The sequence below is a fragment of the Oncorhynchus mykiss genome, chromosome 12 (assembly GCF_013265735.2).
Source record: "Oncorhynchus mykiss isolate Arlee chromosome 12, USDA_OmykA_1.1, whole genome shotgun sequence".
NCBI classification, from domain to species: domain Eukaryota; kingdom Metazoa; phylum Chordata; class Actinopteri; order Salmoniformes; family Salmonidae; genus Oncorhynchus; species Oncorhynchus mykiss.
The window spans coordinates 71,817,985-71,841,080 of NC_048576.1; the positions used below are offsets into that span (position 1 = coordinate 71,817,985).

The 23,096-nt window shown below is 42.3% G+C and overlaps 1 protein-coding gene across 2 annotated transcripts in view; it reads right to left on the bottom strand.

Moving 5' to 3' along the window:
- Nucleotides 1-23,096, bottom strand: part of LOC110538235 (protein ELFN1) — a 90,705-nt gene that overhangs the window by 38,549 nt on the left and 29,060 nt on the right. For both annotated transcript variants that reach the window (XM_021624929.2, XM_021624930.2), the window contains exon 2: nt 591-686. The gene's annotated coding sequence lies outside the window, so the exon portion shown is untranslated. The remainder of the gene's footprint in view (nt 1-590; nt 687-23,096) is intronic.

Below are 23,096 nucleotides of genomic sequence, written 5' to 3' on the forward strand. Positions count from 1 at the left end.
TAGAAAATCGGATTTCTCCCTAGCTTATCATGGTCTGCAGCCGGCTCTGGTTGTAGTGTAGGCCTAGTGAAACAAGCAGGGTGAGCAAGCTCGTCCGTGGTGGTCTGCGAACCCTCAACCTTCTGGCCCGTAGCCCTGCGTGGCATCGACTATGTCACAAAAACATGCCAGTATGGAAAAGTTGATGTTTATCCATGTTTATAAACACAGGGTTGCTACAGTTGCTATTATTAGTGGTCACAAACATAATTTCTTATCAATTCTATGAGGGTGGACGGTGTGCATTTTTATTTTTACAGTTCAATGGCAGGGTCAGGTGAAAATATGTATAACCTTGGGGAGGGGGGTGCTTATTTTTATGACCCTCACCCAGTGAATTTAGAACTGACCCTTCAAATGAATTTTCTTTTGTTGGAGAATACCATGTCCTGTGAGGGCTTGTCTTGTCTCATGTAGTTATCCATGTGTATTGTGACCGGTAGATTAGAGATAGATTCCCCGGGATCCTCTTAGGGACACACATTACAGGGCAGCGTATCACCTGGAGGGAGTCATGCTAAGGTTGAATCCATGCCAGTCACTGGACTTACCTCTGCTATCTGGGTTAATGTCTCCGATAAGTAAAAGCATCTCTGGGATCCTCCAGCAGCATCAGTCCAGTCCTCATGGATCCTTCTTCTGGTCCTCTGGGGAAACACACAGATAATCAAAGGGTAAATCAAACAGCTCCTTTTTTGCTCTCCGCACAGGAAAACATATGGCAGAGTGCAATGTGTGAATTAATCTCTTCATAACTTTTGAGTGGTTTTAAAACATTTCTGTCCAAACAAAGATAGAAATCCATGTAGAAATCCATATTTTAGTATCTAGCCAGCTCACACTGCTGTTTTGGTTCAGAACAGGGTCGTTGGTTTTCGTAGTGTTCATAAAGGAGTGGTTCCCAACTCCGGTCCTCCAGTACCCCCAACAAGTAGAATGAGGTGTGTTTGTCTGGGGCTTCAACAGAAATGTATACTGTTGGGTGTACTTCAGCACCAGTGTTACAACCCCCTGTCATAAAGGATTGATTAGGGGAATTCATCTTAGGTGGGTGACCCTTATTACCTATAATGACCTATCATTGCCGGGGCTCTCTGCAATAGCAATTCATGAGCACGTCCAATAGCACAACCCTTTTTTTTAAGGACTGATTTGATTTGATTCACTCTATAAACCTCAATTAACAGGAACAAGCTAATGAAATCCTGTATACCATATTCTGGCCATGCAATTTCCTGTGATCAGCAAACTGCTCGTACTAATTAAACAAAACTCAATTTGCTTTCCTCCCTCTAAATGGCTTCCCGTATAAACCCAATGACTATTTTCCATACTCACTGCCCAGGGGGAACATTGGTGCTCTCTCTGTTCATATTACAGAAAGGCAAGACAATGATGAGAAACGGATGCTTTGTACCCAGTATATGTCATTTGTTAGCTAAATAGAATATGATGTATAGCCCTGCTGTTGCCTTTACTCATGTTGGTATGATCTTGTTTATGAAGTCTCTATGCAACACTGCAGTAATGAAAAGTTCCTATATAGAGACACCTACATACATATTAACTCAAGCTTCAGATGAGTGCGCTATCAGTATTCATATTAGTACTCTTGTTGAAATGAAATGATTCTCTAGTCCCCTCTCCTGTGATCCACTGTTTGCGTGACATGCAGTATCTTGGGAAAAACACAGACAGAAATGCAATGTTGAACAGTAGCTAATGGAAATCTGAAACACTGCTAGAATTTCAATAAATCCGAGGACGATAGATAACACCATTCAATTAGTTGGTAAGGATGCAATTTGCATTCTGTTGAAAGAGGTGATAGTTTGAGTGCCCCGAGGCAGCTGCCATATAACGCAGGCGGGCCTATGAAGAAAAAAAAAACGGCGGAAACAACAACAAAAAGAAGAGTTTGGGGAGTCTTGGGCGCTATTCTTTTAATTACTCATCATAATGACTCCATTTAGCTGTTCAATTACCCATTTCATGGCATTGAACAGGCCTGGGAAGCCCTGTGTCCTTGGCAGGATTGATCCTGCAGCTGCCCCAGCTAGCTGCCCCAGCTAGCTGCCCCAGCTAGCTACCCCAGCTAGCTGCCCCAGCTAGCTACCCCAGCTAGCCTACACGGCAGAACTGAAAACCCTTCCCTCGACTCAGACCCCTGGGAGAATACAAGGGTCTCTCAAATATTAACATGAAAAACATCACGTCTACATTGGTTTTCACTGTTATTAAACACAACCATAACTCAATACATAATTTTCCAGAGGAAAAAAACTGTAAACAGAGAAAAAATTATAAACGGACGAGAAGCATAAAAACCCCAGGGGGATTTCAAATGTAAGTAAATCTTGTTTCCTGCACATATGTGTAAAAAATCAATGAAGTAACTAAATGAAGGAAACAAAATAACAAGTAAACAGGAATCACATCACATCTCCTATTAGAGCAGAATCATCCCCTCCCCCCATGTTATCTCAGAGGCTGATGCGCTTCTCTACTCAGACAGTACATGTAGTTTTGACAGGATTCTGACCTATTTGTGATGTAAGTGTTTCTGAGGTGGGGCGGGGGTTGGGGGTGGGGGGTGGGCAGGGGGGAGCAGGAGCCCAGGAGGAGGTGCAGGCCCCATATGGCCTTGGGGAGCGAGAGAGCAGGAGTATATGGCACATCCCCGGCACACTGACCCTGAGCACTGGAAGGCTGGGCATCAACTCAGTCTGATCTGACTGACCTGACTGACTCTGCTCAGCTGCTGACGAGTGCAGAGGGGCACACAGGGGTATGTGGACCAAAATAGCCCTGCTGTGGTCCACTTCAGTTTGAAGCAATTGCTCACAAATCACTGGCATGCACTTTCCTCCAAGATAGCGTTCCAAAAAAGAAGCTATGTTGCACTGGAAATGGATTCCCTTTGTGTCTGAAATAATATACTAATGTATTCGTTATTGAGGACACCCTGGATACCATGTTTTCAATTTGTGATAATGATAGCAATATTACAGGACATTGCTACACGCGATTAGTGAGGTCCTTAGGTATTACTGTCTCAAGTTAATGATGTTCCCCATGAGTGTGGGGTTGAATTTCCTAGACCGTTAATAAATTATTGCTATGAAGTTACTGCACGTAGAACATTCTGTCTGCCAAGATACACAGATTGCATTACAATCTGTTCAATGTCAAATATCACACAAATCATAAAGGGAACCACAGGAAGTAACGGTAATGTCGTGGCATTGGTTATCCGTGGTAGTGGAATTAAGTTAAGGCCCGGGATTCAAGACACACAGATTACACGCATCACATCGATTTCATATCTTGGATGGAATGTCAACAATATGGATTCCCAATACATTGTTTTGTCTGGCTCGGTTGGTCTTGTACTGGATTCACTGTGGAAGATGTGTAGTAGAAAGATGTTGCCAGTTAGTTGTGAGATAACCATCTGTCCATTCCACTCCCTCGGTCTGTCGACAAATAAATACAATTAATTCTGTACCAAAGAAGAACATGACAAGGCTGAACAATAGAAAATAAAACTGGGGCTGTTAATGTGGAAATCCAACATTTCCCAATTACACATTACACAAAGCAGTGCATCACAAACTAGTGATGGTAATTACATTGTTAACTTAGTATTGCATTGCAACCCTTCTCTGAGGGACCTCAATGTGCTTGGTTCCGGCTGAGACTTTAACGACTGTGCAAAGAAAACAACAGAGACGAGATGATGAGAGATTTCAGAATGGAACGGATGGATTCATCTGAAAACAAAAAGGGCATTGGAATTCCCCAAGAATTCAATGAATAATAAAAGAAACCCTGGCCAATTCATTTAAAGATCATTTTGAACAGAAAGAAAATATGGGTTAGTATGTGTATCTTTGCTCGGAAAAGATCCTATATTTAATCATGTGTGATATGTGTGATCTGCAGAAAATACAAATACAAAAATGAGATAAAAACTATAACCTTCCAGGTATGAAAAAATGCCATAGGCTCACAAAAGCTTTGTAAAGGAAGAAAGTGAATTGCTAAGTGCTTTGGCTTTTTGTACAAGAGCATAATTCCAATGGAATATTCCCAAAAGGAGTTGGAGACAGATGCAGCTCTACACAGCACAGTAACATACAGTGAAACCATAAGAATGATGTAAGGTTTTACTGCATTTTTAGGACCTAGTCACATCAGCATTTCGCTGCACCTGCTATAGCACCTGCTAAACTGTGTACGCGACCAATAAACTTTGATTTGATTTGAGGTGTCTTAAAAGAAAGACGGCCATAAGAGAGGGCTGAGGGCTTTGCCTCTAGCGGCTGGCCGTCTTGGAGGTCATTTTAAGAGGAGAAGTATGCTGTCGTGCATTCATGAGTATCCCTATAATTCTTCTCTGTGATGGGCTGAGTTGCATACACTGGGATTATGCATAGACAATCATCGCGGGGACACCCTAAGACAAAGAACAGCCTCCACATGATGGAAACAGAAGCCCCGTTTACACCTGGTTCTACGAGTCCTTTGTCCTGATCTTGTGGACATTGTGATTGTGCACACATTTTTTTTAAACAGGTGTAGATGATTAAAAGACGCATTGGGATCTGATTGTGATCAGATCTTCCTGACTACCTCCGGAGGGATCCATTGTATCTGGATATCAATCAAGTGTAAACAGATCTGGATAGTCAAACCATTTAAATCATCATTATACTGGTTTCTAAAATGGAAATATTTAGACCACAGAATTAATCATCAGTTGGATTGAAAAGGGAATATATCTGTGGTGGTGCAATGCAACCAACCTTTCTAAATGCAGTGCAACCAAGCTAATTTAAAAACAATGGATTCAGGCGGTTAAGTTAAGTTTGGGAGGAAAAGACTGATTCCAGGAAGACCATATGGATTGTTTTCCCAGGAAACTATTGATTTCTCACTTTGTTGGGCTATGCACAAGATCCAGTAGGAAAAGAGACCCTGTTTTTTGTAAACTTGATTTCACATCTGAGTGAGTCAGTCTCTCCGTTAGTTAGACCTGGAGGCATGGAGGCGAGGAGCCACACTGTTAGTTCCCCATAGGGAGACTGAGAGACTGGACTTTTCTGATGGACCCGCAAACAGTAAGCCACTCGGAAAACAAAACACACCGGAATCCTTGAAATGAACATGCCAAAAATAGATTATACAGTATTATTGTCTACCATCAGGCAATGTAAATATTCTCTGTCTCTTCCAAACACATTTCAAACAAAATGGGTTCCCAGATACTTTTACTACAAGTTTACTGTTTCAATATTGAAGGTATATGGCGTTATTGTACACACATGTGTACTTGGAATGTTAAGATGAGTTGTTATACTGAAAGAAATGTGAGACCAACACAAAACGTGTGAGACACATTTCTTTAGTCCATGGGGAGCTGGAATCTTCAGGCGATCTCATTGAACCAACCACGAAAATGCTAGTAAGCTAAGAAACGAATCATAACGACATGCTTAGTAACGCACGGCCTTAGTTAAAGGAAGGATCTCAGGACACAATGGAGAAGCACTGTTCAAAGTTTTTTATTTGATATTTTTGCCAGAAATGTTTGTCAGCTTGACTAACTCATTTTTCAGCTTAATGCTCATGACCAGCTGTAATAGTGAGGTTGACTGACTACTCTAGAAAGGGTTGCATGAATTGAGAGCAGCAGCAAATGTTGGCATCATGCACACTATGTCTTAATTGGACTCTGGAGGTTAAGTGGCGCATTTGTGTAATGTGTACTGTACTGTAACGCCTACATGTTTGCTAATGTTAACCCTCTGACAAGCGCTACAATTACAAGGTGAGACTCTTCAAGTACACTGTCTTACAATAACATCCCATCATCACTTGATGGCTTTCGCCTTTTACGACCTGTCAGTTGAAATGCTAACGTTCATATAACATTCATGAGCCATCTAAAAATGTCACCACGTCATGAATACATCAAGATGACATTGTCATGACTGTATGGACCACCCCCCCCCCCCCCACTGTCCTATTAGAAGCTCGACATGTCCAAATATGATGTCTGCTCACTATTCCATTATGGAGAGTTAATGCTTCAACCTGTCAATGTAACAAATGTCGCGCTCAGTGTTACAACACCTTAAAGCTGTACACTTGACTCTTGCCCTGTAAAAGAGGACTATGCAGATCTGTGCAAGGCTGGATTTCCACATCTTTTGTTACATCGACTTTCAAATGGGAGTATAGGGACTGGTGGTTGTGAACATGGCTGTTCTGCTCTAACATAAAAAAGGACTGAATGGGACACTGAGGAATGCTAGGGGAAGCTATTAAATGACATGCACTCAGGGGGTTTCTTTGTACTTCGCCGGGGGAATTATTCATTTAGTAGCTGATCTTTGCCTCTTTGGGAAGGCTTTGTGTCAAATAGTAATGTGCTCCTGCACATGCCCTCATACACACAGATGTGACAAAGATATTAATGTACTCCCTTGCCTGTTTTTGCTCTCAAGAATCATTCACCAAGAGCATCTTCATTGAGATTTCTAAAAAGGCCATAATGACCTTTATACTTAATCAAAGCAGGATCTCTGAAGTGGCACAGGCAATAATGTGTTATTATGCTGGATATGTAGGGTGGAAAGATTAGCATGACAGTATAACAGGCTCACTGCATGTGTTTTTTACTCTGGGGCTATTATTGCTTTGAGCAGCTCTTCTCCGGGGCCTCAAAAGCTACGGAGAGTTGCATGGAAATCCAGTGTATGATGGCAATCTAGGATTGCTTCTGAGGCACAAAAAGGAAAGTGTGGGAACCCTTAAGACACTAATGGATAGAGGTTATTTTCAGGAATAGAAAGGATTCTTCCAACATTGTGTGCTTTCAACACAGCAAAGACGAAGCTACACGAAGACACCAAGTGACTGATGGATTGGGTATTGTTCGAACATGAACGGTACACTATAAGGTAACACTTTCTTTTGATAGATCAGTAACATTTCAGCTAACTATCTACGAACCCTGACCCTAGTTCTAACAATAACCGTGATCCTTAGCCTAACCCTCAACGTAACCCTTACCCCAACACTAACCTTAATCCGTATCCTAACCCTGATTCTAAACCTAACCCTAAACGTAACCCCAACACTAACCTTAATCCGTATCCTAACCCTGATTCTAAACCTAACCCTAAACGTAAACGTAACCCCAACACTAACCTTAATCCGTATCCTAACCCTGATTCTAAACCTAACCCTAAACGTAAACGTAACCCCAACACTAACCTTAATCCGTATCCTAACCCTGATTCTAAACCTAACCCTAAACGTAAACGTGACCTTAACATGCAGTTGCTTATCAACAGATATTTTGTTCATGGTATAGTTTATCAGTGTGACCCGCTATAATTAACAGAAGAGATCAGTGATGAAATGAGCTTTAGAATAGTTGTCATTAAATCTCTTAAACCATCTGAAAACCTCTGAAACACTAAAAGTCACCATGCTGACACAAACAACCGACCTCCTCGTGTGAAGTCCTTTTCAAGTCGGGTTGAAATAATTAATAGATAATCCATTGAAACTAGAACACAACATCGTGAAACGAGTAGCCTGCTCACTGGTGCCTGATGCATTTCTCATCACAGTATAGCAGCCTGAAGAACATCTATTTTTAACCAGCTCTTGGTATTCAGTTATTAATGAAACATATCAAGTCACACATCATATTTATGTGTCTGTTTCCATGTGGAAGATTTCATTTCCTTTGGAGTACTGTAGCGGGCAAATCAGGAAACGCAAAACAAAAGTGAGGCTAATTAACAGTCCTCGCGGGGTACACTTTCGCTGAGGGATCCAGCTAACTCTGCTACCTGGATCACAACCAAGAACGCCGATAACCGACACTTCTCACTGAAATGTACATTCAAGTAAACGTTATAAGGAAGTCAGGTGGGAACAAATTTGGTAACACAACTCTGGAGGCACAACAGAACTATGTCCGAGAAGAAGATCTCATCCAGAGAATATCAGCAAAACATCAAAACCGTAAGGGGTAGATCATCTTCTGATATGGCCCAAGCTTGAAATTAGAATGAGAAGGCCTGCAGTGCCGCCTGGTCTCTCAACAACTCTCCCTGCCAGAAAAAGATGGCGATAACTATTGTCATCAGTGCCATTAGTGGGTTTGGACTCAGTGGAATGCTGGGGACATTGAGCAGGATCACTGGAGCACTGCAGAGCATCACAGAAAAAATAAAGTTCATAAAGTTCCTCTCTCTGTCTGAGAAGAATATTAATCAGAGTAAGTTGGACATATTCAAAATGTACTATTCTTGACTTGGAGAACAACTAGCTAATCCAAAATGAACTCCTGGTGACATTGGCCTGCAGATGTAATGTGTCAGACCGCACAACGCCACAGAATAATGAGCTACAGCACCATGGAAACAAATATCGTCTCATTTACACGTATAATAAATGCCTCCCTTATGTGTGGAATTAAGTTATGCATGTAGATCTGAATGAAGGATGTGGCCTGTAAAGGGTAAACAGGAATGATTTTCCATGAGGATATTGTATAGTGAGCCCCCCATTATGGCCAGTTGCACAATAATTGATGGAAGCAGAGCACTGTGAGGTGTAAGTCCTCTGTGCTGTGCTGTAAGTCCTCTGCACTCTGTGCTGCATGTTGATGTCTTTCACATTTTCAGCAAGCTTGAGGCATGACGCTGGAACAAATAGCAATGTCCTCTCCAAATGCATAAACAAAACAATTGCAGATTGCAAATGACTTGAAGAGCGTTAACTAGTGGTGTGCCTGTGGCTTGACTGAATTGTATTGTGGTGAACGATGCGAGAGGCTTGTATCATTCCTTGTGGACAATCCACAATGAAGAAATGACCCAGGCTGTCTTTCCCCTACTTCACCTAACTCCTTTAAAGTATTGAGTTAAAGGTAAGGACGTGCAATGTTGAGGGTGGCTGACTGTTGGGCTGCACCAATCATTAGGGTTGTGTTGAACTAGCCCAATGCACACGTACAGTACTCTCTACAAGAGGGACGGTAGCGGGCCAGGCGTTCTGCTCCTGCTTAACAAGCTTATGTTACGAGACACCATCTCCTAGCTGCTTTACGGAACGGAGAGAAGTGCCCTGTACTTTAAACACATCCTTGTCCAATGCTCCAAAGCAATCAGTGAAAGTGAACAGTCATCCAGCCATCCGGCCAAGCCCTCCCACACTGTTAATGTATGCCCATTCAAATATTCAACATTGATAAAACTAAAAGTGGAAAATCAATTTGCTGCTTCTGATTCCGTTATGAGCATGTTATCATTCAGAGCACACTGGGCTTCTGCTGCAATGTAGCCCACTGAAGCCTCTGGAAATCACTCACCACCACGACATCCTACTTGCCAGGTTAGGGCACTTTGTTCTGGCTGCAATATGAGCTCAATAAATCACCACACAATAACCTGGATCTTTCACAAGAGCTGGGTGGCCCTTCTGAATATAGACACCAACGTCAATAGCCTTGCACATATTGCAGGACCAATTCTTGACACTATTTTAGCCTTGAGAGCATTCGTTTTTGCAGAAAATCACACACTAGGTTCTCTAAAACGATGAGCCTCTTGGATTCCCTAAGTGATCAAACACAAATGGATTCTTAAATCAAGAAATGGACAAATTGTAATAAAATTGTCCCACTGCTGATTTTTTCAGTTTACTTCTAGAGTGCTCAATAGTGGAAAGATTCAGTAGCTAAGTGTTTGCACTCTAAGCATTACACGACGTCTTCATATTGATGACTGTTGCCACACTTGATTCATTAAAGGGCCTGAGAGAGCTGGTAATGTGCCTTTGGGTCTGATAAAGCCACAGTGTTGACGTCTGCTGTAGCTTAGAATCCAGAGCAACTCAGTGCAACAACATGTTCCAAACACAGCTGTGATCTAGCATTCTATAGCTCACACTATACAGGTTTGATACAATAATTAGAAACCCTAGTCTATTTAATTATGCTTTCATACAAGGGGTAGATGCCATTCAACTATTAAGATGCAGAAATTAATTTTCTTAAATTTAATTGAATGACAATTATGCCAAATTAAAGTAAATTGTACATTCTCAGCTATTTTGGAGGACACAAAACAAAATGGGACATGAAACAATCTTCATATATCTTTTGGGTCAATGTCATGTATCTAGAATGATTCTGAAGCATGATTGAACTTGCACAGAAGTGCTTACAAAAGAAAACATCATGCATTCAATTATTAGTTTCAAATAATAATATTGGCTCGCTCAAAGTGTTCTCTTTCTAGGAGGCAAAGCTTGAGCCCAACGATGCAGTCTTGATTTTTTAATATATTTTTTAACACTGCTGCAAGACACTCCACAAGTGACTTGTGACTCGGCAAATTCACGCAATTCGTTGTTTGCTTGTTGTTGCGACACCTCCCTGCCCCCTGCCTGCTCCAGGGCTCTGTGTTGTATTGTGTTCGTGTGCCTGAAGCGTGAGGACTTCATTAGAGAGACATTCTGAGAGCCTGCTGAGGCTTAGCCCAGACTGGGACTCCTGCCATGTCAATCAAACAGCAGCACAAGGGGACAGAGCCGTTTACAATCTCAAAGCAATGCGCCCCAAAATAGATTGATGAGCTCACCTTTCAACGGTGCAACATGTATTGCACCTGGAGCGCAGACAAGGAGTAGCTACAGATTGGAGTAACTGGCAAAAACATGTCCACAAGCTATAATCTGTACCAGCATTGCCAGGATCCTTCATTTTCAGTGGACTGCTGTTTGTTAGCCCGCAGCAACAGGAAGGTTTCGACTAATTACCAAGAACAAGTCAACGACTACAATTTACAAGAGGTGAAGCTAAACCCTCAAGCCCAAATGCTTTGTTTCCTATGCATCACTATCATTACTGTAGCTGCCTCTGGTGTAGAGTACAGTAGTGTTACTGCCTCTGGTGTAGAGTACAGTAGTGTTGCTGCCTCTGGTGTAGAGTACAGTAGTGTTACTGCCTCTGGTGTAGAGTACAGTAGTGTTACTGCCTCTGGTGTAGAGTACAGTAGTGTTGCTGCCTCTGGTGTAGAGTACAGTAGTGTTACTGCCTCTGGTGTAGAGTACAGTAGTGTTGCTGCCTCTGGTGTAGAGCACAGTAGTGTTACTGCCTCTGGTGTAGAGTACAGTAGTGTTACTGCCTCTGGTGTAGAGTACAGTAGTGTTGCTGCCTCTGGTGTAGAGTACAGTAGTGTTACTGCCTCTGGTGTAGAGTACAGTAGTGTTACTGCCTCTGGTGTAGAGTACAGTAGTGTTACTGCCTCTGGTGTAGAGTACAGTGGTGTTACTGCCTCTGGTGTAAAGTACAGTAGTGTTACTGCCTCTGGTGTAGAGTACAGTAGTGTTACTGCCTCTGGTGTAGAGTACAGTAGTGTTACTGCCTCTGGTGTACAGTACAGTAGTGTTACTGCCTCTGGTGTAGAGTACAGTAGTGTTACTGCCTCTTGTGTAGAGTACAGTAGTGTTACTGCCTCTGGTGTACAGTAGTGTTACTGCCTCTGGTGTAGAGTACAGTAGTGTTACTGCCTCTGGTGGACAGTACAGTAGTGTTACTGCCTCTGGTGGACAGTACAGTAGTGTTACTGCCTCTGGTGGACAGTACAGTAGTGTTACTGCCTCTGGTGTACAGTAGTGTTACTGCCTCTGGTGGACAGTACAGTAGTGTTACTGCCTCTGGTGTACAGTACAGTAGTGTTACTGCCTCTGGTGGACAGTACAGTAGTGTTACTGCCTCTGGTGTGCAGTACAGTAGTGTTACTGCCTCTGGTGTAGAGTACAGTAGTTTTACTGCCTCTGGTGTAGAGTACAGTAGTGTTACTGCCTCTGGTGTGCAGTACAGTAGTGTTACTGCCTCTGGTGTACAGTACAGTAGTGTTACTGCCTCTGGTGTACAGTACAGTAGTTTTACTGCCTCTGGTGTAGAGTACAGTAGTGTTACTGCCTCTGGTGTACAGTACAGTAGTGTTACTGCCTCTGGTGTAGAGTACAGTAGTGTTACTGCCTCTGGTGTAGAGTACAGTAGTGTTACTGCCTCTGGTGTACAGTACAGTAGTGTTACTGCCTCTGGTGTAGAGTACAGTAGTGTTACTGCCTCTGGTGTACAGTACAGTAGTGTTACTGCCTCTGGTGTAGAGTACAGTAGTGTTACTGCCTCTGGTGTACAGTACAGTAGTGTTACTGCCTCTGGTGTACAGTACAGTAGTGTTACTGAATCTGGTGTACAGTAGCGTTAATGCCTCTGGTGTACAGTAGCGTTAATGCCTCTGGTGTACAGTAGTGTTACTGCCTCTGGTGTACAGTACTGTAGTGTTACTGAATCTGGTGTTCAGTAGCGTTACTGCCTCTGGTGTACAATACAGTAGTGTTACTGAATATGAAGTACAGTAGCATTACTATCTCTGGTGTACAGTACAGTAGTGTTACTGAATCTGGTGTGCAGTAGCGTTAATGCCTCTGGTGTACAGTAGCGTTAATGCCTCTGGTGTACAGTAGCGTTAATGCCTCTGGTGTACAGTACAGTAGTGTTTCTGAATCTGGTGTACAGTAGCGTTAATGCCTCTGGTGTACAGTAGCGTTAATGCCTCTGGTGTACAGTTCAGTAGTGTTTCTGAATCTGGTGTACAGTAGCGTTAATGCCTCTGGTGTACAGTAGCGTTACTGCCTCTGGTGTACAGTAGCGTTAATGCCTCTGGTGTACAGTAGCGTGATTGCCTCTGGTGTACAGTAGCGTGATTGCCTCTGGTGTACAGTAGCGTTAATGCCTCTGGTGTACAGTAGCGTTACTGCCTCTGGTGTACAGTAGCGTTAATGCCTCTGGTGTACAGTAGCGTGATTGCCTCTGGTGTACAGTAGCGATACTGCCTCTGGTGTACAGTAGCGTTACTGCCTCTGGTGTACAGTAGCGTTACTGCCTCTGGTGTACAGTAGCGTGATTGCCTCTGGTGTACAGTAGCGTGATTGCCTCTGGTGTACAGTAGCGATACTGCCTCTGGTGTACAGTAGCGTTACTGCCTCTGGTGTACAGTAGCGATACTGCCTCTGGTGTACAGTAGTGATACTGCCTCTGGTGTACAGTAGCGTTACTGCCTCTGGTGTACAGTAGCGTGATTGCCTCTGGTATACAGTACAGCGGAGTTAAGGCCTGTATTTATTTGAAATCACACCTATTGCTTGAAAGCTGCTATCTGACTGATATACAGTACCAGTCACACCTACTCATTCAATGGTTTTGCTTTATATTTACTATTTTCTACATTGTAGAATAATAGTGAAGACATCAAAACTACGAAATAACACATATGGAATCAAGTAGTAACCAAAAATCTAAATATATTTTATATTTGAGATTCTTCAAAGTAGCTACCCTTCACCTTGACGACAGCTTTGCACACTCTTGGCATTCTCTCAACCTGCTTCATGAGGTAGTAACCTGGGGCCGGATTCGAAATAAGTTTCTTAAGGAAAAAATAGGAAGTTCATAAGATAGTTTGTAAATGCAATTCCTCAAAATGTTCTTAGGAATTTGTAGTTTTCTTAGGAACTTCGTAAATAACCTTTTTAGAACTTCTTAAATATCTTCTTATGTGGCATTGACATTAGTGACGTGCTTGAAACTAATAAATAAGCCAATGTGACAGGGATGATCGGATTTCTGTCATTTGTTATTTTTCACACATTATAGCCATCAGACTAGCTATATCAACATCAAAAATGGATAACAAGGAAAATAAATTGATGTGATGGTGGGGGAAATAGCAGCTGTTAGGAAAGGGTTGCTGTTGGGGAGACTTGTACTGCGGGGTCACTGCAGAGACCAAAAAGAAAGGAAGGGCGAGAGTGGCCAAGTCTGTTTCTGCCGTCGGGGGTATGGCAAGGGACAGTGACGCCGTAAAATAGAAGTGTTCTGACATCAAGTCGGCTGCTAAGAAGAAGGGAGACCATTCATGTGGACCAGTTGGAGGAGAAGGTGTCGTCCATCATAGAGATGGTGGTAGAGGCACTGCGCGACTGGTAAGTTAGTTAGCTACGTTAGTTAGCTATCATGTAAAGATATTACAGAAAACATAGTAATAACGTTAACGTTGGCTAAGTTAGCCAAGTTCTTCTTTGCAAATTGACGAGATAGCGCTAGCTATTTAAAACTTCTAGAATATTGTAATATATTTCTTAATTACTAGCTAGCTAGATAATGCGTGTTTAATTTGTATTCTTGCTGTATTTAAATATCCGGTAGCCAACTGTGTCTGTGGTGCAAGAAAACGTTACGTAACGGTTACAAAAGTATCCATTCGTCTCAAGACAAGGGTTTAGCTGTCTTAAAGTTAAGTACATTTCCAAGAAGAAATCCTAAAACATTATTTTCAAGAATCTCATTTCATCTTCACTTTTTTTCTTAGGAAGAAACTTAGGAAAAAACGTAAGAACATTTTCAATAACTTTATTGAGGAATGGCAACTTTGCTTAACTTTCTTCTTAAGTCTATAGTTAAGGACAAAATGGCAGTTAAGAAGAAATGTATTCTTAAGAAAGTTTTGTGAATCCGGCCCCTGGAATGCATTTCAATGAACAGGTGTGCCTTGTTAAAAGTTAATTTGTGGAAATTCTTTCCTTCTTAATGCATCTGAGCCAAACAGTTGTGTTGTGACAAGGTACAGTACGGGTGGTATACAGAAAATAGCCTTATTTGGCAAAAGACCAATCCATATTATGACAAGAACAGCTCAATTAAGCAAAGAGAAACGACAGTCCATTATTACTTTAAGACATGAACGTCAGTCAATTTTGAAAGTTTCTTCAAGTGCAGTTGCAAAAACCATCAAGCGCTATGATGAAACTGGCTCTCATAAAGACCGCCACAGGAAAGGAAGACCCAGAGTTACCTCTGCTACAGAGGATACGTTCACAGAGTGAACTGAACCTCAGATTGCAGTCCAAATAAATGCTTCAGAGTTCAAGTAACAGACACATCTCAACATCCACTGTTCAGAGGAGACTGTGTGAATCAGGCCTTTGTGGTCGAATTGCTGCAAAGAAACCATTAATAAAGGACACCAATAAGAAGAAGAGACTTGCTTGGGTCAAGAAACACGAGCAATTAACATTAAACAAGTGGAAATCTGTCTTTTGGTCTGATGAGTGCAAATGTAAGATTTTTGGTTACAACCGCCGTGTCTTTGTGAGATGCGGAGTAGGTGAACTGATGATCTCTGCATGTGTGGTTCCCACAGTGAAGCATGGAGGAGGAAGTGGGATGGTATGGGGTGCTTTGCTGGTGACACTGTCTATGATTTGATTAGAATTCAAGGCATCACTTAACCCGCTTAGCTACCACAGCATTCTGCAGCGATACGCCATCCCATCTTGTTTTGCGCTTTGTGGCACTATCATTTGTTTTTCAACAGGACAATGACCCAAAACATACCTCCAGGCTGTGTAAGGGATTTTTGACCAAGAATGTAAGTGATGGAGTGCTGCATCAGATGACTTGGCCTCCACAATCACCCAACCTTAACCCAATTGAGGCGGTTTGGGATGAGTTGGACCGCAGAGTGAAGGAAAAGCAGCCAACAAATGCTCAGCATATGTGGGAACTTCTTCAAGACGGTTGGAAAATCATTTCTCATGAAGCAGGTTGAGAGAATGCCAAGAGTGTGCAAATCTTTCATTAAGGAAAAGGATGGCTCCTTTGAAGAATCTCAAATATAAAATATATTTTGATTTGTTTAACACTTTTTGGGTTACTACATGATTCCATGTGTTATTTCGTAGTTTTGATGTCTTCACTATTACTCTACAATGTAGAAAATAGTAAAAAAATAAAGAAAAACCATTGGATGAGTAGCTGTGTCCAAACTTTTTACTGGTACTGTATATATCTTTCTCTTTTCTATTATTGCAGTGCTAATGGACTGGAAACACTATTAGCACTAGTGCACACTACTCTACCAGCTAAACATTCTAACAGTACGTGCCTGAGTGACATGGTGCTTAATATGGTTATATAAGCACTTAGTAGTAGTAATACTGTTTCTATGCTGATAACCAAAAGAGCAGTCCATTAACACCCCATTAATAAACCATATCTCCTCACCGCCATTCAAAAGCCATGGGCTATATTAAAGAAACAAGATGTGCTGCCTAAGGCAATCGCACACACTCGACAAAATGCAATTTCCCTCAGTAGATGTTTTGAGGTTTTAAGGTTTGAGTATTAAGGACACGCCCACATTATCTGGGGAAGTCTTGACCACGCCTTTCTATGCCATAAAGGTACCATACCTTCTGAACCGAGAGGTGGATACATCGAAATGTAATAAGTGCCTGGGTATAAAGTAGACTCAGATTCACAGTTCACATGGTTACCACGCGAGCCTGCGTCAGAAAATGAATAATTCTCCGAAGGAAGTGATATGAAATGGAACTTAAAAGGTATTTGTCTTTGCTCTTGGGTAATTCAAATGTTTTCCTTTGAAACAATTGCATTATTCATGGAAACCTTTGAAAGTCATGGCAGAGATTGTGTGCACCTGAGAGAATAACGTGTAGCATATATTGTAGCACTGTTCTGAGGATGGGAGGTGAGAGATTTGCCTCCAACACCCTTACCTAGACAACTATCAGGGGACTGATGGGACATTGGTACGTTGCTACACAGGATGGCTTACCTTTCTGCAAACGACTGTGTGCAATACAGGCGTACCGTAGCTTCCAGGGACACACTCTAGAGGACCATGGTAGCACTATGTTCATTATGGACCATTATGGTGGCAATGAGCCTAGCGGTAAGAGAGGCGAGCCAGCAGCCGGAGGGTTTGCAATTCGAATCCCGGGTCTGCCCTTTACGTGTCAGTGGAGATGTGGCTCTGCTAATGTGACTATAAATCAGGCTTATGAACCGTACTACTGCCATTGGGGCAAAAAAAACATAATGTTACACTAGCAGCCCTGTACATGTAGCTCCACCTGCACTGCTCCTACATGATGCTGCTGTTAGGAGGCTTTCATACACATGAGACAGATCTTGCACAGTCAGAGAAAACTGTGTACTGTACAGTTGAAGTTGGAAGTTTACATACACCTTGGCCAAATACATTTAAACAAAATTTTTCACCATTCCTGACATTTAATCCTTGTACAAATTCTGTCTGAGGTCAGTTAGCATCACCACTTTATTTTAACAATGTGAAATGTCAGAATAATAGTAGAGAAAATGATTAATCATCATTTCATCACATTCCCAGTGGGTCAGAAGTTAACATACACTAAATTAGTGTTTGGTAGCATTGTCTTTAAATTGTTTAACTTGGGTCAAACGTTTCGGGTAGCCTTCCACAAGCTTCCCACAATACGTTGGGTGAATTCTGGCCCATTCCTCCTGACAGAGCTGGTGTAACTGAGTCAGGTTTGTACGCCTCCTTGCTCGCACTCGCTTTTTCAGTTCTGCCCACAAATGTTCTATATGATTGAGGTCAGGGCTTTGTGATGGCCACTCCAATACCTTGACTTTGTTGTCCTTAAGTCATTTTGCAACAACTTTGGAAGTATGCTTGGGGTCATTGTCCATTTGGAAGACCCATTTGCGACCAAGCTTTAACTTCCTGACTGATGTCTTGAGATGCTGCTTAAATATATCCACATAATTTTCCTGCCTCATGATGCCATTTATTTTGTGAGGTGCACCAGTCCCTCCTGCAGCAAAGCACCCCTTACAACATGATGCTGCCACCCCTGTGCTTCACCATTGGGATGGTGTTCTTCAGCAAGCCTCCCCTTTTTCCTCCAAACATAACGATGGTGATTATGGCCAAACAGTTAAATTTTTGTTTCATCAGACCAGAGGACATTTCTCCAAAAAGTTGATAGTTGTCCCCATGTGCAGTTGCAAACTGTAGACTGGCTTTTTTTATGGCAGTTTTGGAGCAGTGGCTTCATCCTTGCTGAGCAGCCTTTCAGGTTATGTCGATATAGGACTCGCTTTACTGTGGATATAGATACTTTTGTACCTGTTTCCTCCAGCATCTTCACATGGTCCTTTGCTGCTGTTCTGGGATTGATTTGCACTTTTTACACCAAAGTACGTTCATCTCTAGGAGACAGAACACGTCTCCTTCCTGAGCGGTATGGCGGCTGCGTGGTCCCATGGTGTTTATACTTGCGTACTATTGTTTGTACAGATGAATGTGGTACCTTCAGGCGTTTGGAAATTGCTCCCAAGGATGAACCAGACTTGTGGAGGTCTGCAATTTTTTTTTATGAGGTCTTGGCTGATTTCTTTTGATTTTCACATGATGTTAAGCAAAGAGGCACTGAGTTTGAAGGTAGGCCTTGAAATACATCCACAGGTACCCCTCCAATTGACTCAAATGATGTAAATTACCCTATCAGAAGCTTCTAAAGCCATGACATAATTTTCTGGAATTTTCCAAATAGTTTAAAGGCATAGTCAACTTAGTGTATGTAAACTTCTGACCCACTGAATTGTGATACAGTGAATTATAAGTGAAATAATCTGTCTGTAAGCAATTGTTGGAAAAATTATTTGTGTCATCTACAAAGTAAATGTCCTAACCAACTTGCCAAAACTATAGTTTGTTAACAAGAAATTTTGTGGAGTGGTTGAAAAACAAGTTGTGATGACTCCAACCTAAATGTATGTAAACTTCCGACTTCAACTGTAGATGAATTTTTGCAAATTCAATCAACTTTCTATAATATCGAGAGTTTGGGACTATAAGGTTCTATCTGCATTTTTGTCAAAAATGTCTTATTGACATAGCCTTGTTCTGCTCATTGTTCTCTACCTATATAGCACTGTAAATACTGTACCTCCAATTCATGTGAAGTTCAAAAGAGTACTAGATCAAAATTGCTGACACCTTTCAAACCAATGAGGGTTCGAAAATGTTAAAGCCAATTATCTACGAATTCTCTTTTTTAAGAACAGTACAGTCCCAAGCTCTCAATATGTTGATGCAACGTGAATATTTTAATAAAGCTCAAATAACAAGGGAGCTATTTTGATTCAAGGGGGGTAACCTTTAATGGATTAGAAAAGTTCAGTTAGAGAAGAGATGTCTACTTCCCTTTCCGCCAGACAGAAAACAAGAGTGCACCTTTCCCTGACACACACATCCATCTGTAATGTAATGCATATGGTGAGGCATTTGACTGTTTGTCTTTAAACTGCCTCATTTAGTGGAAGCTTGACAGTGATTTGTCACTGCACTGGCACGGGGAAACATAGTGCCAACCTCATTAGGACAATGATTCCATGAGGATGCTCTGTCCTGTAGGAGCCAGCAGAATGCACGATCCACAGGCCCACAAATGGCTTGCTTCCCTAATGACTGCCCATTTGGTGTCTTTCATTTAATTATTTTTCCCATGCCTGCAATCAGTAAATAAGCCTGAAATTTACCCAACCCAGATAATAAATCATGTGAACTAAATATCCCCTTGAAGATATCTTTATTGGTTGTTTGCTTTAGCTCCAAGCCCCCGAGAGTGAACTTCAGGGAATGGAATGTTTGACTTTTACCAAGCTGGAACAATAAAGGCCTGAAGACCTGTTCCAGATTGTTCTTATTTCAGCTATCTCGCAGCACAGCTAATGAACAATAGACAGAGAACGAGCTTCCACTTGCGCTTGTATAATCTCTCTGTAAACATGGTCCAATCGCAACACTTTTAATACTCTCCTTTGATGTTCTGACGCGTGCCACTGATCTGTATTATGACGCAGCCCATAAAGACAATTTACACGAGGGAAAGGGGACACAACGTGAGACGCAATGTGGGAAAGGCAAGCCTGAACAAATTGTTTAGGGAAGAGGAAAGCCTTTTTTCGTTTCACAAACAACTACTAAGCAGATCTGTCTTTTCTGTCTAGACAGAAATACATCCTCACTACTCAAGCTGGTATTACTTTTTTTAAATGTGTGATTATTATTCAGAATGATTCTATGCTACAATTGAATCACAGGCAAAACGGTATTGAATGCGATAGTCATGTACATTGACCAGTATTTTGTCTTTTAGTTTAATGTTTTTACACATCTCTAAAGTCGTGTGGAAATACCTTTACTGTAAATTGACTGTATACATGGTGTTTTAACTGAACCCTTGTGTTTGACAGGTGAGAAGTGTTTGACAGGTGAGCCTTCGGAAGGGGTGAGTAGCACAGCTTGTCCAGTTGAACTGTATCTCCGCACCCTGCGTGCCTCTCCTTCAGCTCTCCTGCCACTGGGTTCCATTAAGCATCTGAGACGTAAGACAGCAAATTATCCCCGTACGTCACCTCCCTGATCCACGCTGGCTGACACACGTCCATCACTCTAATGTGTTAAAGGAGCACCGCGGAGAAAGAGAGCCCAGAGATGGATGTCGTCCTCTCTCCCCCTCTCCCCTCTGCCTTGAGTTATGATTGACTGAGCCTTCTTTTTGGAAAGGTACTATAACAGTCTGTCAGTAGAGCAGTAGAGTCTGTTTTTGTTCTCGCTCTCCTACGCCTTCTCTTTCTTACTCTGCCTTAGCTCTTCCTCTGTGCAAAACACACTGTGCATCCAAAGTTGCCCCAAACCAGCACAAGTATCTTGTTATCTCTGCATGCAGGTCATAGTTTCACTTCTGGAACTCACAAATCCGATCAAATTCTCAGTGTGACAAATGTACCTTTCAGTCTGAGAATACGTTTTCTCTAGGCCTCGGGGAAGAGGGATCTGCTTAAGACATTATCCCCAGATGAGAATGTCATATTGTTTGACTGATAACCATGATTCTCTCACAAATGAGTCCGACTCCTGAACATGAATAGCTAGTCGTTTTGCACCTCACTGTTGAGGTGCTGCTAGTGACACGACTATGCTTAGATGTCTTCATCTGGCTGACTGAATTCACGTAACGGAACAGGAATTCAGATCTTGAATTCTCGAGCAGTAGGGATGAAAATTGATGTTAAAAGGAAGTGATCCGGTAAAGGTGAGACAAAATGTCGTAGCGAAGCTACAGGATATGAAAATGTTTAACATGCATTTATATCAGAGCAGATTACCATTTTCATTCTAATATACTGTGACAAATCTTTGAGGGCTGTGGGAAAGGCATGTTGTGTTTGCGCCCTAATGTTGTATGGAGACCCCAAGATAACAACTAAAATAGTTAAAGGAACCATGCAAATGTGTTTATAATTTCCAGGAAAAGAATGGAGAGGAGAGAAATACCATTGAAAGCAATCCCAGTGTGATTTGAATACTTACTGCTCACTTGGTTTGAACAGTCTTGCACTTAATCCAACTCTGTTCCAACACGACATGCTGAGAACATAAGTTGCGATGCTCTATCGGAAATGGAGAGGCATTAGCCAATGCAGCCTCTTGACCACTTCAAGGAGCCAGAGTGAAGGTTAGACGCAGGGCGGTGGCCGTTTGAGGGAAAGGTGTCCTGCATAACATTACGTCTGTGTGCTACTCCCTAAATTCCTGGACAGTTGGTTGAGGCACCAGCCATCAGAGGGATCTTGAGAAATCTAAGATGGACAGTACTGGGGGGAGGGATCTGCTCAAGGCACTGTAGACTGTGATAATGTCAGCTAGCAGTAGAGAGGGCCCCAAGTCCTGTTCTCCAGTCCCACCACAATCTCCTTTTCCTCCTGAACTTTAATGCTTACAGCGCACTTGAAGCATGACAAATAATGGATTCGAGTGGATTAGAGTCAGACAAACATGAAAAGAGACATATGTTTTGAACCTCCTTCTGACCTAGATGTAGGTCAATGGTATGCAAAGAGGAGATAAACCTAGCGTGCGTGTGGCGTGTGTGTGTTCTGTCTGGAGCAGTTTTATGTGGGCACGTGTGAGTTGTTACAACTCTGCATGTGGCAGAAATCAATTTAAAAAAGATAATTGTATATTTCCGGAGGGAGGAGAGGCAATGAGAGGATGAGTCTACATCATTGTGCAGAAATGGTGTTAATGAGGACGATGATCATCTGTAAATGAATCCAATTAAGGGAGTGTTATTCTCAGACCTCATGAATCTACAGAGTTATTCATTTGGGGACAGTTTGTCACCCAGGGAATAACAATGAACAGTTGTTGACCATCACCATCCAGTGCTAATGAACTCATATCTGAGCCAGACAGTTAAATGGAGAGAGAGAGTTAGAGGGAGTTAGCTGTCCAGCAATGTTCCTTCCCCCTGGAAGGTATAGGCCGTGTGGGCATAATGGAGCCAGTCGATGGGATTACCTGGGGGATTAGGAATGATAAACACAATAACAAAATGGCTTGACGAGGACACTATCACTCGACTGTGACAGACAGACAGACAGACAGACAGACAGACAGACAGACAGACGGCAGGATAGGAATAATGATGTAACATTGAATCAACCTTTGCACACCATTTTAACTTGACACTCATTTCAGGTTAGATACAAGACTAGTGTTTCATATAGAGCTAAAATGACTGTTTCCTGAAAAATGACCATGAACTGTGATATTTTTCTACTGACTAAACACTTACATTTGGACTTTGCACTTTTCAAACCAATATCATGTACTAAACGAGCTAGATGTCTGCCTCTGCATGGTAAAAAGGCACGCTTTAGAATTCCCTGTCAACATATTGTATCTACCATTCTATGAGAGAGAGAGAGAGAGAGATGGGGGGAGAGAGAGAGAGATGGGGGAGAGAGAGAGATGGGGGGGAGAGAGAGAGATGGGGGAGAGAGAGAGAGAGAGATGGGGCGGGAGAGAGAGAGAGATGGGGGAGAGAGAGAGATGGGGGGAGAGAGAGAGATGGGGGAGAGAGAGAGATGGGGGGAGAGAGGGGGGAGAGAGAGAGATGGGGGGAGAGAGAGAGATGGGGGAGAGAGAGAGAGATGGGGGAGAGAGAGAGAGATGGGGGAGAGAGAGAGATCGGGGAGAGAGAGATGGGGGGGAGAGAGAGATGGGGGAGAGAGAGAGAGATGGGGCGGGAGAGAG